Here is a 15,670-nt window from a genome sequence, read left to right as displayed (position 1 = left end):
GAACACTGAGAAGGTTCATTGTTTCCCCTGTGCAGTGAGAAGGAGGGAGAGCTGTGAACAGCCACAGATTACGACGTGTGCCCCCACACGATGACCTCATCCCAGATGGTTTAGCTTGCACAAACCACAAGAAGTGGGTCAGAGCGGGAGGGCTTGAAGGGAGCCCATCAGATGTTTGGAATGAATCATTTAATTCTTTATGCTACCCCCTTTCTTGTGAACCTTCAGAAGAGGAGAAATCCATCAATGCCAGCAAAATTTAAACTAACTTGAGGGCTCTGAATGCCATTTAGAAGTAGTTTTCTGAGCACACTGTGGTCAGAGTTCCTGAAAGGCCATCTTGGAAACTTCAGTCCCATCCCCTTTTCTGCCCCCCTTACACCTCACTCCTTCCTGCATCTATCAGATCCGCCAAAATGAAATCCCTCATCACACATAGCAGAGACACAGGGATGAGGGAAATGGCAAGTCATGGTTGCTTAATTGGCTGCATTTCTATTTGTTTCTAATAATCAGAAAGAAGACATTCCATAAATTCTAAACTAGTCTCTCCTGCCTGGATAACTTTTTCTCTGGACCTGCATCTTCAGAATTGCTAGATGTCCACTTATCCTTCGTAACTTTTTTTGTGTGTGTATGTGTGGGGGGGGTGGGCCATGGGGCTTGAACTCAGCCTGGGCACTGTCCCTGAGCTCTAAAGTGCAAGGTTACCACCCTACACTTGAGCCAAGCCCCACTTCCTGTTTTCTAGAGGTTAATTGGAGATAAGAGTCTCAGGTCCTTTTGTGCCTGGGCTGGATTTGAACCTTGATCCTCAGATCTCAGCCTCCTAAGTAGCTAGGATTTCAGGCGTGAGCCACTGTGCCCGGCAACTTTTTTTGTTTTTGCCATTCTTGGAGCTTGAACTCTGGGCCTGGGTGCTGTCCTGGCAATGTAGCTCAAGGCTAGCATTCTACCACTTTCAACAACTATGCCACTTCTGGTTTTTGTGGTGACTAATTGAAGACATGAGTTTCACAGACTTTAGTGCTTCGGCTTGCTTAAAACCATAATCCACAGATCTCAGCCTCCTGAGTAAGTAGAATTACAAGCATGAGCCACAGGTGCCTGGCCAGCCAATCTTTTTAAAAATAAATTCCTATCACTCCCTACATCATACAGGGATTTGAACTTGCCAGGCTGACATTCTACCACTTGAGCCAAACCTCCAGCCCTGTTTATTTGATGATTAGTTTTAAAATGGAGTCGACCCAGAATGGCCCCAAACCTCAAACCTTCTACTTTTAGCCCGTAGTTAGGATTATAGGCATGAGCCCTGGCACCTGGGCATGCATAGCTTTAAAGAAAAATACTTAGATGAGTCAAGCATCTGCGTCTCATATGTCTGTAATTTCAGCTACTCAGGAGGCTGAGATCTGAGGATCAATGTTCAAAGCCAGCCTCAGCAGACAAATCTTTGAGACTTGCCTTTGTGTCTATGTGTATGCTGGTCCTGGGACTTGAATTCAGCCTGGTTTCCAGGCTCAAGGCTACTTTCTCCCCACCCCACCCCCCACTTGAGCCAGCTCTGAGACTTTTTTAACCAGCAAAAGTCCAGAAGGGGAGGCATGGCTCAAGTAGTAGAACACCAGGTGTGGATAAAATAATAATAATAATAAGCTGAGTGGGACCCCAAAGCCCTGAGTTCAAACCCCAGTACCAGCACAAAAATAACTATAAACTTTAGAGGAAAAATTCAATTTCTTCTCTAGGTTTTATCTTAAGTTCTATATTGCGTTTATTTTTCCCCTCTTTCAGTTAGCTGTGGCAAACTACTACCCATAATGGAAAGTTTTCCTTCTTTTATTTATTTATGTATTTTTTGCCCATTGTGGGGCTTGAACTCGGTCTGAGCACTGTCCTTGGGCTTTCCTCAAGACTAGCACTGGAGCCACAGTACCACTTCCAGCTTTTTCTATATATGTGGTAGTGAGGAATCAAACCTGGGTCTTCATGCATGCCAGGCAAGCACTCTACCACTAGGCCAAACTCAGCCAAAGTTTTCCTTCTTATAGCGAGGAGAACTGACAGAATCGATAGAAAGTTGTAGAGCTTGCTCAACTATTAACTACCTCTGTGTACTTGAGCTAGTCACGTCCGAATCTCATTTAAATCAACCACTTCATATGGCTGGAGAAGGAGAGTTCTAATTCTGAAGACTTGTGCTCCAGTGTCATTTATGCAAGGAACTGACTTGGTCTCTCTTGAAACTCCTAAGACCCAATGTGGCTTTTATTTCTTTTTTGAAACAGGATCTTAATTTGTAGGCCAGTCTAGCTTCAATCCTCCTGCCCTCTGCCTCCAACATGCTAGTGTCTACAACATTGTCCTGACTCAGTGTGACTTTTGTGTCCAGAACCCCACATACATTTTAGTAAATGGTAGCCCAGATCTAAGGCCTCAGAGGACTTATAGCTATATGAGAAGTTTTACTAGCCAAATACAAATGCTAAAAGTTACAGAAGCATCATTAGAATTACACAAAAGAAGCCTCAACAGCTGCACAGATATTTTACCATCGCTCTCATACTTTCCTACTTTACTGCCTTCAAATAAAATTCTCTATCTGCTCATCTGCACAGTGAGAATCAAAAAGGATGAGGAATTGGAAAACTACTGTGGGCCAAGAGCTGACCTTTGTACAGGAGCTGAACAATGCTGTGTGTGTGTGTGTGTGTGTGTGTGTGTGTTAAAATGCTTGCCAAGCAAACCTCCAGTTGAGAATGATCTGACATTCTAGAACCTGAGCACTCTCTGGGCTCTCACCTTCAAACAGAGACTGCGTGTGTTCTTGCTTGGCTGAGCACATTGGCACTGGAATGCCAGGGTTGCATAATTTTGAATTTGAGTAGTGCTTGTGGTATATGGCCACTCAGAGCAGAGTAAAATACTCTTTTAAAGTGGTTTGAATCCAGAGGGTGGCAAGAATGGCATGCCCTGTTCCAAGAAATCTCATCAAGGAGATATGACACGCCTGGCATGGTCCTCTCTCCTCTACTTGACACCCTACACCCTGAGTCTCCCTGTGTCAACCTGTGATTTCCCCAAAGGAACAGAGTATCTGTCGATAAACTCTGATTCCAGAGATGTAGATGCAACTGCAGAGGAGTTTCAGACTATAAGGAATTATTCAAGTTAAACAGAATACTGAAGCATTCATGACAGTAGCCACAGTTGGCTAGAGAAGGGAAGGAACATTTCCGAACATCCTAGAACAGACTTCCTCCTTGTACAGCAAAATACCTGAACCTGAACCTGTCAGGAGTGCATTGAGTAAGCCAGCTCATGGTATCATGGTCATACATGAAATCTTACTGAGACACAAAGAAAAATAAGTATATTTATTCCACGTATTAAAGCTGTATTTTTCAAGTGCAATCTGCTTATATTAATAAATCCTGATGCTAATGTAATGAGACCAACCACTTCTTCATTCCAGCAGTGACTAAACCTTCTATTGTGGGGTCTCCAGAAATAGAGTCCCACAAAGCTAGTTGGCCATTTATTAAGTTTTATGACCATCTGGTCATAAATCTGGCAGTGGCTCATGCCTGTGATTCTAGCTGAGGATTGCAGTTCAAAGTCAGCCTGGGCAGGAAAGTTCATAACTCTCTTAACTCCAATTAAACAGTAAAAATCTAGAAGTGAAAGTATAGCTCAAGTGGTAGAATTCTAGTTTTCAGGGAAAAAAAAAGTCAAGGTCAGTGCCCAGGCCCTGAGTTCAGACCCCACAATCAATATATCCACAAAAAAGTTGGGTTTTGGGGGCCAGGAGTTTGGCCTAGTGGTAGAGTGCTTGCCTAGCATGCACGAAGACCCGGGTTCGATTCCTTGGTACCATATGCATAGAAAAAAGCCAGAAGTGGTGCTGAGGCTCTAGTGGTAGAGCTCTAGCCTTGAGAAAGTCCAAGGACAGTGCTCAGGCCCAGAGCTCAAGCCCAGGACTGGCAAAAAAAAAAAAAAAGGTTTTTTTGTTGTTGTTGATTGTTTGGATGTTTTGGTTTGTTTTGGTTTGGTTTGTTTGTTTGTTTGTTTTTGACAGTCATGAGACTCTATGCCTTGGTATTGTCCCTGAGTTCTTCAGCTCAAGGCTACCACCTTACCCCTTGAGCCACAGTGCCACTTATGGTTTTCTGGTGATTAATTGGAGATAAGAGTCTCACGGACTTTGCAGTGCCCAGGCTGGCTTTGAACCATGATCCTCAGATCTCAGCCTCCTGAGTAGCTAGGATTACAGGTGTGAGCCACTGTGCCCAGTCCCCACAGAAGTTTTATGAAACATGAAATTCAGCCCTAAATATAGAGCACTTTTGTGCAGGACTGATGGAAATTACATTGCAAATCTGGGCCAATAGCCTAGTTAGCTAGTGGTGGCCTTGCCACCTGAGGATGGTTCTAACAAATCTCAAGGTTTCTGGAGTACCCACAGACCCATGCAAGTCCAGGGAGTTATGCACAAACACAAAAGGGCAAGCCAGGTACCAGTGGCTCACTCCTGTGCTCCTAGCTACTAGGAAAGCTAAGATCTGAGGATTGCAATTCAAAGCCAGCCCAGGCAGGGAAATCCACAAGACTCTTATCTCCACTTAACAAGCAAGCGTGTTTGGACAAGAGGCACAGGAGTTGAATAACAAATGGTTTTATTGTGCAGTGGACAAAGTATGGGTCTAGATTTGAAAAGTTACCTTCAGAACCCCATTTCGTTTGAGCAACTATTTTCAGGGCTGATGAAATATGCATGTGCATACATTGAGGCTCGAGTACAAAAGTTTGATATTAAATGTAGATGTCAGAACTGAAGAATCTCTCCTCTGTGTGACCTTTGGTAAAGCTATCGCAGCAGAGGCAGAAAACTAAAGCAGCTTCACAAATGGCCTGAAAGCAGACATTCAGTCAGTTGGCTGGAGTTCAGCCCTGTACAGCTGGCCTGGCTCCTCGCCCCCAACATCTGAAGTCTGTGCTCACAGGGATGCTCCTCTGCGAGGGGGCTGGCTCTCCCCTGAGACCAGTTTCCCTGTGCAGCTGCGCATCCTGCTCTTCTTGGTTTGAACGCTTTCATTCACATGCTTTCCTCTGCACACCGGCTGAGCTGGATTGGAGGTCCTCACACACTAGGGCTATGGTGGGAGCGAGGAAGCAGAGTGCACAGTTGTGGTGCCCAGCCCCTTGGTCCATCATGCAGAGGTCAGGGCCTGGGATGCAACATGAAGGCAAAGACCCTGGACTCACATGGGGCATTTTCCGCCCTTCCCCCCACACACATACTTGAAGGTTTTTTTTGAGGGGGGGGCTTATAGTTGATTTTGTTGTTGTTGTTGTTGTTGTTGTTATATAGGTGTTATACAGAGGGGTTACCATTTTGTAAGTCAGGTAATGAATACTTTTTGTCTTTGCTAGTCTTTGGGCTTGGACTCAGAGCTAGGATTTCTACCACTAGAACCACAGTGCACCGCTTCTGGCTTTTTTCTGTTTATATGGTACTGAGGAATCAAACCCAGGGCTTGATGCATGCTAGGCAAGCACTCTACCACTAGGCCACATTCCCAGGCTGGGTATTTCTTCCTGGACAATTCACCCCTCCGCTCCCTCTCTCCCAGTTTTTGGTGCCCATTCCCAACACAAGTTGTATAGTTCATTTGTAACATAATGTCCAGTGATTGGGATCTGCATTTGTTACCCACTATTTCTGGGCCCTCACTTTTCTTCCAAAGACAAATAAGCAAAAAGAAAACAAAACAAAACCAGCATCAAAAGAAAAAAAGAAACACTCTCGTTTCCACATTTCGAGAAATGTTATTTTATATGATCAGATGCACACAGGCATTGTGGCTTCAGGTTTGGGGCGTGAGAGGTACTCTTGCCTAGCTATATTTTATACCTCTTGGTCCTCCCAAGAACTTCTGCTGAAAGCTGTGTCAAGGGTGGGTGGGCAATGGCTGGGGTCTCCCGTGCCTAGCTTTGTCCAGTATGCAACTTTCATTTGTATTTTTCCATCATGCAGAAGCTCTCTGTCATTCCAGTCCATGGTATGGAGACGGGCACAGCGCATGTGAGATGTTATGCACACAGCTATTGAGCCCTCCAATTTATTTGCCAAGAGAACTCCTCCCCTCTGCTGTGGGCCTGCAGAAACAGAACTTATACCCATAGTGGAAGCCATTCTCTTCCCATGAGGAAGTCAACCTGACCTGTGGCCCCATTTGATGGGCTAAAGGCCATGGGGCAATTCTTGTGGAAGAAGCTATGGAATTTCCAAGTACCACACGAGTAAGAACTGACATGACACCAGCATGAGGTTGGCTTTGAACCTCGATCCTCAGATCTCAGCCTTCTACTAGCTAGGATTACAGGTGTGAGCCACTGTGCCCAGCTCCCCTGGTTTCTTTCTCCAGCTCCATCCCAGACAGACCACAGAGCTCCCCAAATCCCCAACTCAGCTCTACATGGCCTGGGCTCCAGTGTCAACAGGATGAGGTTCTTGGCTTCTGGGTGTTCACTGCTCACTGCATGTCCCCTAATGCTTTCCTCTTCTTATGGCCAGTGGAATCATGAGACCAGATCTGACTAGTGGGCTGTGGACAGAAGTGATGTGTCAATGCCAGCCACAAGAGCCAATGTGCCACCCTCAGGCTTCATTGGCAGGTAGGTAGGGGTGGCAGCTACTGAGAAACCACACAGTATATATGGTACAGCTCCGAATCAGCAGACCTTCCATGAGCTGGGGTCCTGGGTGGTATAACATGAATATTGTATCTCCAAGAAGTCATATGCTGAAATCTTACCCCTTATTGTAATTCCATTAGGGAGTGTGGTTTGGGGAAGCTGACTAATCATGGAGGAGGATGGGAACAGGCAAAACTGCATCTCCTTAGAAGAAGGAAAAAGTGGAAAAGAAGCTGCCTAATCATGAAAGAGTCCCTCACAATAAGATTGACACTCATCCACTTTATGCAGCTGTAAAAGAAGATCACAGACAGTAAGTTATACAAGAACAGAAATGTATTTGCTCCCAGTTCTGGAAAGTCCAAGATCAAGGTTCTGGCATCTGATGGGGGCCTGCTTCGCACCAACCCATGGCAGAAGGCAAAAGGGCACAAGCATCTATGCATGAGTGAGAGGGTAGAAGAGTCTCTTATAACCCGCCCACTTCCATGAAAACCAGCACAGCTTTCATCCGCCCTCGTGCTAATCACCTTGTAAAAGTCCCAGTCCTTAATATTAATACAATAGCAATGAAATGCAGCACAAGTTCTGAAGGGACATTCAAATCACAGCAACCCCTTTCTGATACTCCTGTCAGCTGGAAAGTCAGGACATATCAGTGTGTGAGAAAAAAATGGAACCGTTTTTTGATACCAGTGCCTATGGTCAGAGCGCGAAGTCATCATGCGTATTTAACACGCTCAAGCTGGTTTCAAGGTGATCTCCATATCTTCCTTCCCTGCTGGGGGTAATGGAGAACAAACTCAGGGGTCAAGTGTTGATTGACCTTGGCCTGACCCTGAAAAAGTGATGGTTTCATTGAAGATGAATAGCTACAAGATAAGGAGACACTGTGGTCCCAGGAGGCAGAAGTTGGGCTGACTCTAAAACACGTACAAGATTTGGATGAACCAAGATTTGGATGAACTGTTGCGGGAATTGGGCAGTTTGAGCAAAAGTGTGATTTCAGCATATTCCCAGAGGTAGCCGTGCTGGTGGGCCAAACAGAACTTTTCTCCCCATCCTCAGCTGCCACTGCTCAGGCAAGAATTTCCCAGCAGCCTTCTTCCCAGAGCCAGCTTCCCGCAGTCATTACTGGCAGGGGCGGAGTGGGAGCCTCCAAGCAGCCCAGGCCTGCCCAGAGCCCAGAGTAATAACCATTCAACACAGCAAGCCCAAGGCACTGAGCAACTTCATGATGTGGCTGTTTTGTTTTCCTTGCATTTTTTGTCTTCCTTGAAAATGAGCTAAAAACCTTCTTTCCCCAAGATTACAGATTAGGTAGGTGAATGGTCTGTGCCCCATAGAGGAATAGTCAGGAAGGAGTTTACACACTTACCAGATGCTTTGTTGAAAACAATTTGCTCTGTGGCAGAAAGAAAGAAAGAAATTAGTGGAGAATCAGAATCATCACAGTCTTTCTTTGTGAGGCTGTCTGAGATTGCCTGTCTGGCCATCAAGGCTGTCAAATATTTCTATACTCTATAATTCCCAGGTTCAAGAATCACTGGAAGGCTGGGCGAGGTGGCTCACATCTATAATCCTAGCTACTCTGAAGGCTGAGATCTGAGGATCAAAGTTCAAAGCCAACCTGGGCACAAATGGACCTGAGACTCTTATTTCCAATTAACCCCTGGAAAACAGGAAGTGGGGCTTGGCTCAATGGTAGGGTGGTAGCCTTGAGCTGAAGAGCTCAGGGATAACGCCCAGGCTGAGTTCAATATCCATGACCCACAAAAAAGAAAGAAAGAAAGAATCACTAGAAGTTTTATGGTGGGGGGATTACTTGATTCATATTCCTCCACACAGCAAAAACTGTGCTCTTAGTCACTTGAAAGCTTGGTGCAACACAAATACACAGATTACTAAAATGGAATGAATGAGCAGTTGCTGGATGGATAGATAAATGGATGGATGGATGATGGATAGATGGATGGGCAGATGAATGAACCTATGAATGGATGTATGGGTGGATGAATGGCTGCATAGGTGGATGGTGGGTAATGGATGGAGGGGTGGGTGGATCGATAGGTGGATGGGTAAGTGGATGGATGATGGATGGATAGATAATGGAACATTCCTGGTCAGGGTAGAGAACTGAAGAAAAAATCTACTCTGGCATACCCTTCTCAAACAAAATTTTCTAAATAGCTTTCTTCTCAGAGCCTCCATGGCAGCCACCTAGGCTGACACCAGCTCTGACTACACAGGGAAATGGAGGGGACAAGATGGTGTATTGGAATCATCCCTGGAGTGAGACGCTTACGTACTGCTGGTGGAAAAATAAATTAGTATAGTTAATATGGACATCAGTAGAGAGATTCCTCAATAAGCCAAAACTGGAATTACCACAGGATACTACTATACCACTCCTGGGCAAGTATCTAAAGGAATGAAAGTTACATTCAGCAGAGATATCAGCTGTACCTCTGCATACAGCAGAGACACTCATGTCTTCTGAAACACTGTTAATAACTGAACTACAGAAATCACTCATGAACCAATAAATGAATAATGAAAATGTGGTGCATATTCACAATGAAATGTTGTTCAGCCATAAAGTTGATTGAAAATATGCCATTGGCTGGAAAATGTATGGAACAAATGTTAATGGGAATAAACCAGGTGGAGAAAGACATATATCACATGTTCTGTCACATATGCAGAACCTGGGATAGCGAGGGAGGGAGAGAGAGAGAGAGACAAGGAAATAGAGAAAAAGCCAAAGAGAGAAACAGAAGAGAGAGAGAAAGACAGAAAGAGACAGAGACAGAGAGATCAGTGTAAAATGGAAACTACTAAAGGGCAAAAATAGGAGTGGAAAGGGAGAAAGAATGAGTAATGGGAGTATAATTATGATAAAAGTATTTTATATGTACATATGAAAAGAATGAAACCCATTGAAAATTGTTAGGAGGGGACAAGAAAGGTTATTTTTTGAAGAAGGTCTCAAATGTATGCCCAGCTCAGGCTGGCTTGGACTGCTTTACCTATTTATACTTCCTGTGTAATTGCGGTGACAATATGTGCCACCATAATTAGCTATTGACATGCCTCATATGAATGCCCAGGCAGGCCTAGAACTGCAATCCTCCTGATTTCTGCCTCCCACGAAACTAGGATTACAGGCCTGAGCCACCTTTATCTAGACAGAATTTATAAAATTATTTTTATTTATTCTTAATAATTTCATTTTCAGGGTGTTCAATGTTCATCTATAGATATAGAATTTTTTTCATATAATGATCTTGTATCTGTAACCTTATTAAAGTTGTTACTCGAAGTAGGGAGAGTTAAAACACTATAAAGCTCATAATTCTGCCTGAAATTCATCCCTTTCCCTTCAATAAACCCTTCCCAGATTTCTGAAAGTCTTCATTTCCAGCATTTTGATAAAGTTGTTTCTGCTCACATTTTCCAGGATAGTCATTGTTCTACATGGGGTTTTTCAAGGTTTTCTTCCGCCATTTTCGGTGACATCTACCTGCTGGAAGGAAGCTTTTCCTCTACTTCCTCAATGTAAAGTGAATTTCTTCCTGTAAGCTTTTCCCTTAGAAGAAAAGAGAGGAAAAGAGGAAAGAGAGCAAAGCATCTGAGATTACTGGAAAGGGAAACTAGTACAAGTTAAAAAGGAAAAACAAGGGGGGAGGGTAATGGGTACCAAGACATGTGAAAGGGTATCAATGTATGTGAATTAATGCACCTTCTATCTGGCAAATATCATGTAACCCTTTTACTAATTACAATAAAAAAAAATGCAAAAAAAAAAAAAAGGAAAAACAATAGATATTCAGTGGCTGCTAGAGATCCAGCCAGCCCTGGGCCACTCCAGCCAGCCCCCCCGCCAGCTGTCTGAATGGATGTTCAATTCCTCATACCCTAAATCCTCCCTTCTCATCCCTGTCTCTCTGTCAAAACTTGCTTTTCCTGCATGCCAGTCACTCCTATTGGTTTTGAGGTAGAGATGTGCTCATTGCTAATATGTTAGCTCTGCAGGTAACAAACCTAGAGCCACCACTGGACACAGCAGGCTCAGGGGAAGCAGAAGAACCGTTTCTCTCCAACCACACCAGCTCCAGCCACTTCTGCTGGAGACCAGCCTTGGCTGGAGTGTTGGTGTGACATAGAAGTGGTTCTTTGAAGACCTGGAGGTAAAAGCTGACACACTGAAAACTTTACAAGAAGGAATAGGAGATACACTAGGCCTCCTTGGCACAGGTCGAAACTTTCTTAATAAGGACCAAGAATCACAACAAATCAGAGAAAGGCTGGATAAGTGGGACTGCATTAAACTGCGGAGCTTTTGTATGGCAAAGGACATAGCTAGTAAATTAATTAGGAAGCCAACAGAGTGGGAGAAGATCTTCACCAACCATACAACAGACAAAGGCCTCATATCTAAAATATATCAACAACTCAAAAAATTGAATCACTCCAAAACTAACCTCCAAAGTAACAACCACCCATTAAAAGATGGGCCAAAGACTTAAAGAAAGTCTTCTCTGAAGAAGAAACAAAAATGGCCTATAGACACATGAAGAAATGCTCAACATCTCTGGTCATAAAAGAAATGCAAATCAAAACAACTCTAAGATTCCACCTCACTCCAGTTAGAATGGCCAGGATCAGGAAAACGAATAATAACAGATGCTGGAGGGGATGTGGCCAGGAGGGATCACTACTACACTGTTGGTGGGAGTGCAAACTCGTTCAACCACTATGGAAAGCAGTGTGGCAGTGCCTCAAAAGGCTAAACATAGAACTCCCCTATGACCCAGCAATTCCACTACTTGGCATTTACCCAACCATCCAGAAACTAGGGCATACTAAATCCACTAGCACAACAATGTTCATTGCACCATTATTCACCATAGCAAAGATATGGAACCAACCTAGATGTCCCTCAGTTGATGAGTGGATCAACAAGTTGTGGTATTTGTACACAATGGAATTCTATGCTGCTGTCAGAAAAAAACGACATGGACCCATTTGTTAGGAAATGGAAAGACTTAGAAAAAATCCTATTAAGTGAAGTAAGCCAGACTCAAAGGAACTTAGGCTCAATGGTTTTCCTCATTTGTCATAATCAGTAGAAACCTTGGGCTCTACTAGCAGAGATCTGCAATAGAGCAAAACCTTGATACATAAGGCCATATAGTATGAAGCTAATTGAAAGGACCTCCAGGATATTGAAACAAAAGCCATATAACGAATGATTGTTGTCCTTAATGTACTATGTTATCTCTCATCTCCTTTGCTGTCCCTTGGGTATCTCATATTGTTACAGTATCTCACTTTGTTATCTGATATATTGAACTTATTTGTATTTGGATATTTGAAATTTGATAGGGAAGGGGGGAAAACCAAGACGGGTTGCGGGTTGGGAGGTGGGGGGAGGGAATGGGTACCAAGATATGTGAAAGAGTATCAATGTATGTGAATTAATGCACCTTCTATCTGGCAAATATCATGTAACCCTTTTATTAATTACAATAAAAAATATATTTAAAAAAAAAAAGTGGTTCTTTGAAGCCTAAACCCAGGGCCTGCCTGGTCTGCAGTATCACGGGAGAGAGTAACTGACGAATCGCAATAAGCCTCCCCACCTGTGCTGGGCTGTGTCCTATCTCCACCTGGAAGCTGCTCTGAGGGTTTTCTCTGGGCAGAGCTCCACCCAGGCCCCACAGATCTGCTTGGCCTGGGCACACAATCTTCCAGCCTGGGCACCTGAAGACTCCAACAGCCAGGAACCAGGAAGGGAGCAGAGGTGGAGGGAGGGAGAAAGGCAGAAAGGGGAAGAGCCAGGGAAGGACAGAGAAAGAGGGAGAAGAGGGTTGGGTCTCCCAAAACAAGTCCAATTTCAGTTTCAAACACAGGAGGGCAAGATGGAGGGGCCCTGCTCCCCTCCTTCACGCCCACTGGGCAGCCAAAACACATCCAGTGGACAAACAGTCCTCCAGTGTTCAGAAGCCCCTCCAACCCTACACGAGTCTTGACCCTCCCCTTGGTCATCCAATTCCCCAGACCCCTTTAGGAATAATAGCCACCCAAAAAGCACAAGGAAGGTAAGCTGAAAGAGAAAGGAGAAGCGCATGCGTCTTGGATATTAGTGTGCAGCCTGCAGACTCTGCAACTGCAGAAAGAGGATCCCCATTACCTCCATCCAACCATGACTCTGCCACATCTTTTTCAGTGACCTAGTCAACCACTCCAAGATTAATGTCTTAAACCAGCGAGCATACATTCTTTCCTACAGTTCTTTTTGTGTGTGCCACTACTGGGGCTCACACTCTGTCCTTTAGCTTTGTATGCTAGGTTTACTTCTGGCACTTTGGTGGTTACTTGGAAATATAAGTCTCATGGACTTTCCTGCCCAAGCTGGTTTTGAACTGCAATCCTCAGATCTTCACTTCTTCAGTAGCTAGGATTGCAAGCATGAGCCATTGGTGCATGACCTATTTATAGACATTGTATGCCGATTTCTTTTTTTAATTATTTTAAATAATTAAATTATTCCTACAAGAAGCCAAACATATCTCAGGATGCCCACATTGCACCAGAAGCTGTAATACCTGTGGAATGATTTGCAGGACGACTCTCCTAGAAAAGGGTCTTACATCTCTCCTTCCTGCAGTTGATCCTGATTTTACTCCACTCTCCAATGAGAAGACAAGATGTCCTTGAGCCCACAGATTTTGGGACAGGTCCTCAGGTTAGTGGTTCTGGAGGAAGGTAAGCTAACCCATGTTGCTGTTGGAAATGGGCTCCATGTGGTAATACTGCAGCCACAGCGGGGCTGGCCCACCCCTCCCCAGCTCCTCTACAAGCAAGGGAAGTGCAGAGCCCTGACCTGAAAGCAGGCCAGGCAACAGAAGAGCAGCCCTCTCTCTCCCTGTTCTTCACAATCATGTCTCTCTGCTGGGACTGCCCAGCCAGCTCCTTAAGATGAGGATGAAAATCTTAACCTTTCCTGATTCCTGAGCAGTGAGGACAGAAAAAAAGCCACTGTGAAAGACTGGGACTCGGGATACTCTGTGCTGGGCGGATGAGGTCCGCCCTGGAGCAGGGTGCCCCAAGCAGGGGTACAGCCGCTGACCCTCCGCACAGGAAAGGCTTTCAGGGCCCAGCTTCCCACAGGGCTGGCGGCATTGGGTTCCCCCTCTCCCACGATGGTGAACAAGGGCAGCTTGAGAAGGGCGGACAGGCCACTGTTCCCACCCAACTCATTCCATCCCAGCATGAGGCCCTAGGGACCCAACAGAAGCCCATGTCTGCGAATAGAGGGAACATTGTTCTCTGCATTGGGCTGAGCTGTTTTCTTCCGTCCCTTCTCAGATGGGCAAAGCAACAACTAAGGGGAGTTTATATTATTGTTATTTTCAGCTTGGCAAAATGTAAATGTGAGAGTTCACACTGACTGGAAATAAATGGTGCTTTCTCTGTGCCCTGTCTGTGGCTGTCACCCACTGCTCAGGCCCGGGAAGACAGACAGCATCCCTCAACCAGGCAGAGGGCCTGAAAGCTGGATGCACCCTTCTCTCCATCCTCTGAGGAGAGCCAAGAAGTCCAAAACTTTGAACACACACACACACCAGTATATTGCAGCAGCTCCCTCTTGCTTCTAGACATTTCTACAGCAGCACCTGAGTCCCATCCTCACACACAGGACCTCACCCGTCCCTGCACCCGCCCACCTCCACAGCTGTCTCCACACAAAGTCACTAAGTTCCTGGAGCATGCACAGCATCCCACGATCTGCATAACAATAAACCCATCCCTCCAGCTACCCAACAAGATTTTGCATAGCCAGTCTCTAGAGTGCAGACCCGGACCTGGGGAAGGTACACAACAAACAGGTAACCACAAAAATAGTTACAACTAATAACCAACAACAGACATCCCATTGAAACCAAGAGAAGAAAGTCATATTTTATTTGTGAAAGTGACCAAACACCTCAACAACCCCCAACGATTCCAAAGGCAGAACTGCAACCTAAATCCAATATATCAACCAAGGTCAACAGCTCTAGAAACTTTGAAAGTAGGAGTGTGGATGCTAAACCCCTACTCACAGCCCATGCTTCTAGAAGAACCATGAGGCCCTGTTTGGGCCCAGTGGTTTAGGGTACAACTCTTCTCCATATTAAGATAAAACTCAGATCAGGTGAAATCTCAGTCATCAGGACACTGAGGCAGGAGGATTGGGGTGCATGGATGTAGCTCAATGGTTAGAATGCTTGCTTAGCAAACACAAGGCCTGAGTTCCATCCTCAACATCCAGGAGAAAAGCAAAGGTGGGAGGGAGGGAGAGAGGAAAGGAGGAGGGACTCAGAAAAGAGACCTTAGCTCAATATGCAATGGAAAATTTGGTGGACATTTCCCTGAGTCCCGTAATTTCCTCACTTATTGACAGACAACGCTGAGCTGTAAACCATGACCTTGTCAGTCCTAGCTCCCCGGGTGAGTCTGCCCTACAAACCGCCATGGATCCTACGTGCTGGCAGAGGAGCTTAGACAGTTGCAATAGCAACTGCTCACTATTGAGCAATTGAGAAATTCCAGTGGAAAAATATCCCCAGAGTCTAAACTGCTATTAAGCAACCACTCTGGAACAAGTCGAGGAAAAGTAAGTGGTGATGAGCCACTCCATGTGCCTGGGATTTAAAAGAACGCGTGCGGCTCCGGGTAAATCCATCACCTGACATCCACTTCTGCTCCGGTTCATACCTGAGTCTTGCATCCCTGCTGAGCAGCTGTGCTCAGTTAACTTTTGTTTCTAGAATGCATACACCAATAAGGACAATTCCTACCGGGAGGACTGATCCAGGAAGAAGGCCCCCGCAAGCTCTGAAGACAGGTTGGGCCTGCTGAACACATGACCTTTCAGGGCCAACATTGGGAACGTGGCCTGCAAGAGCAAGCACGGCTT

Source organism: Megascapheus bottae, chromosome 11 (assembly GCF_031878675.1).
Source record: "Megascapheus bottae isolate mThoBot1 chromosome 11, mThoBot2.hap1, whole genome shotgun sequence".
NCBI classification, from domain to species: Eukaryota; Metazoa; Chordata; class Mammalia; order Rodentia; family Geomyidae; genus Megascapheus; species Megascapheus bottae.
Note: the sequence above shows the minus strand (reverse complement) of the source record.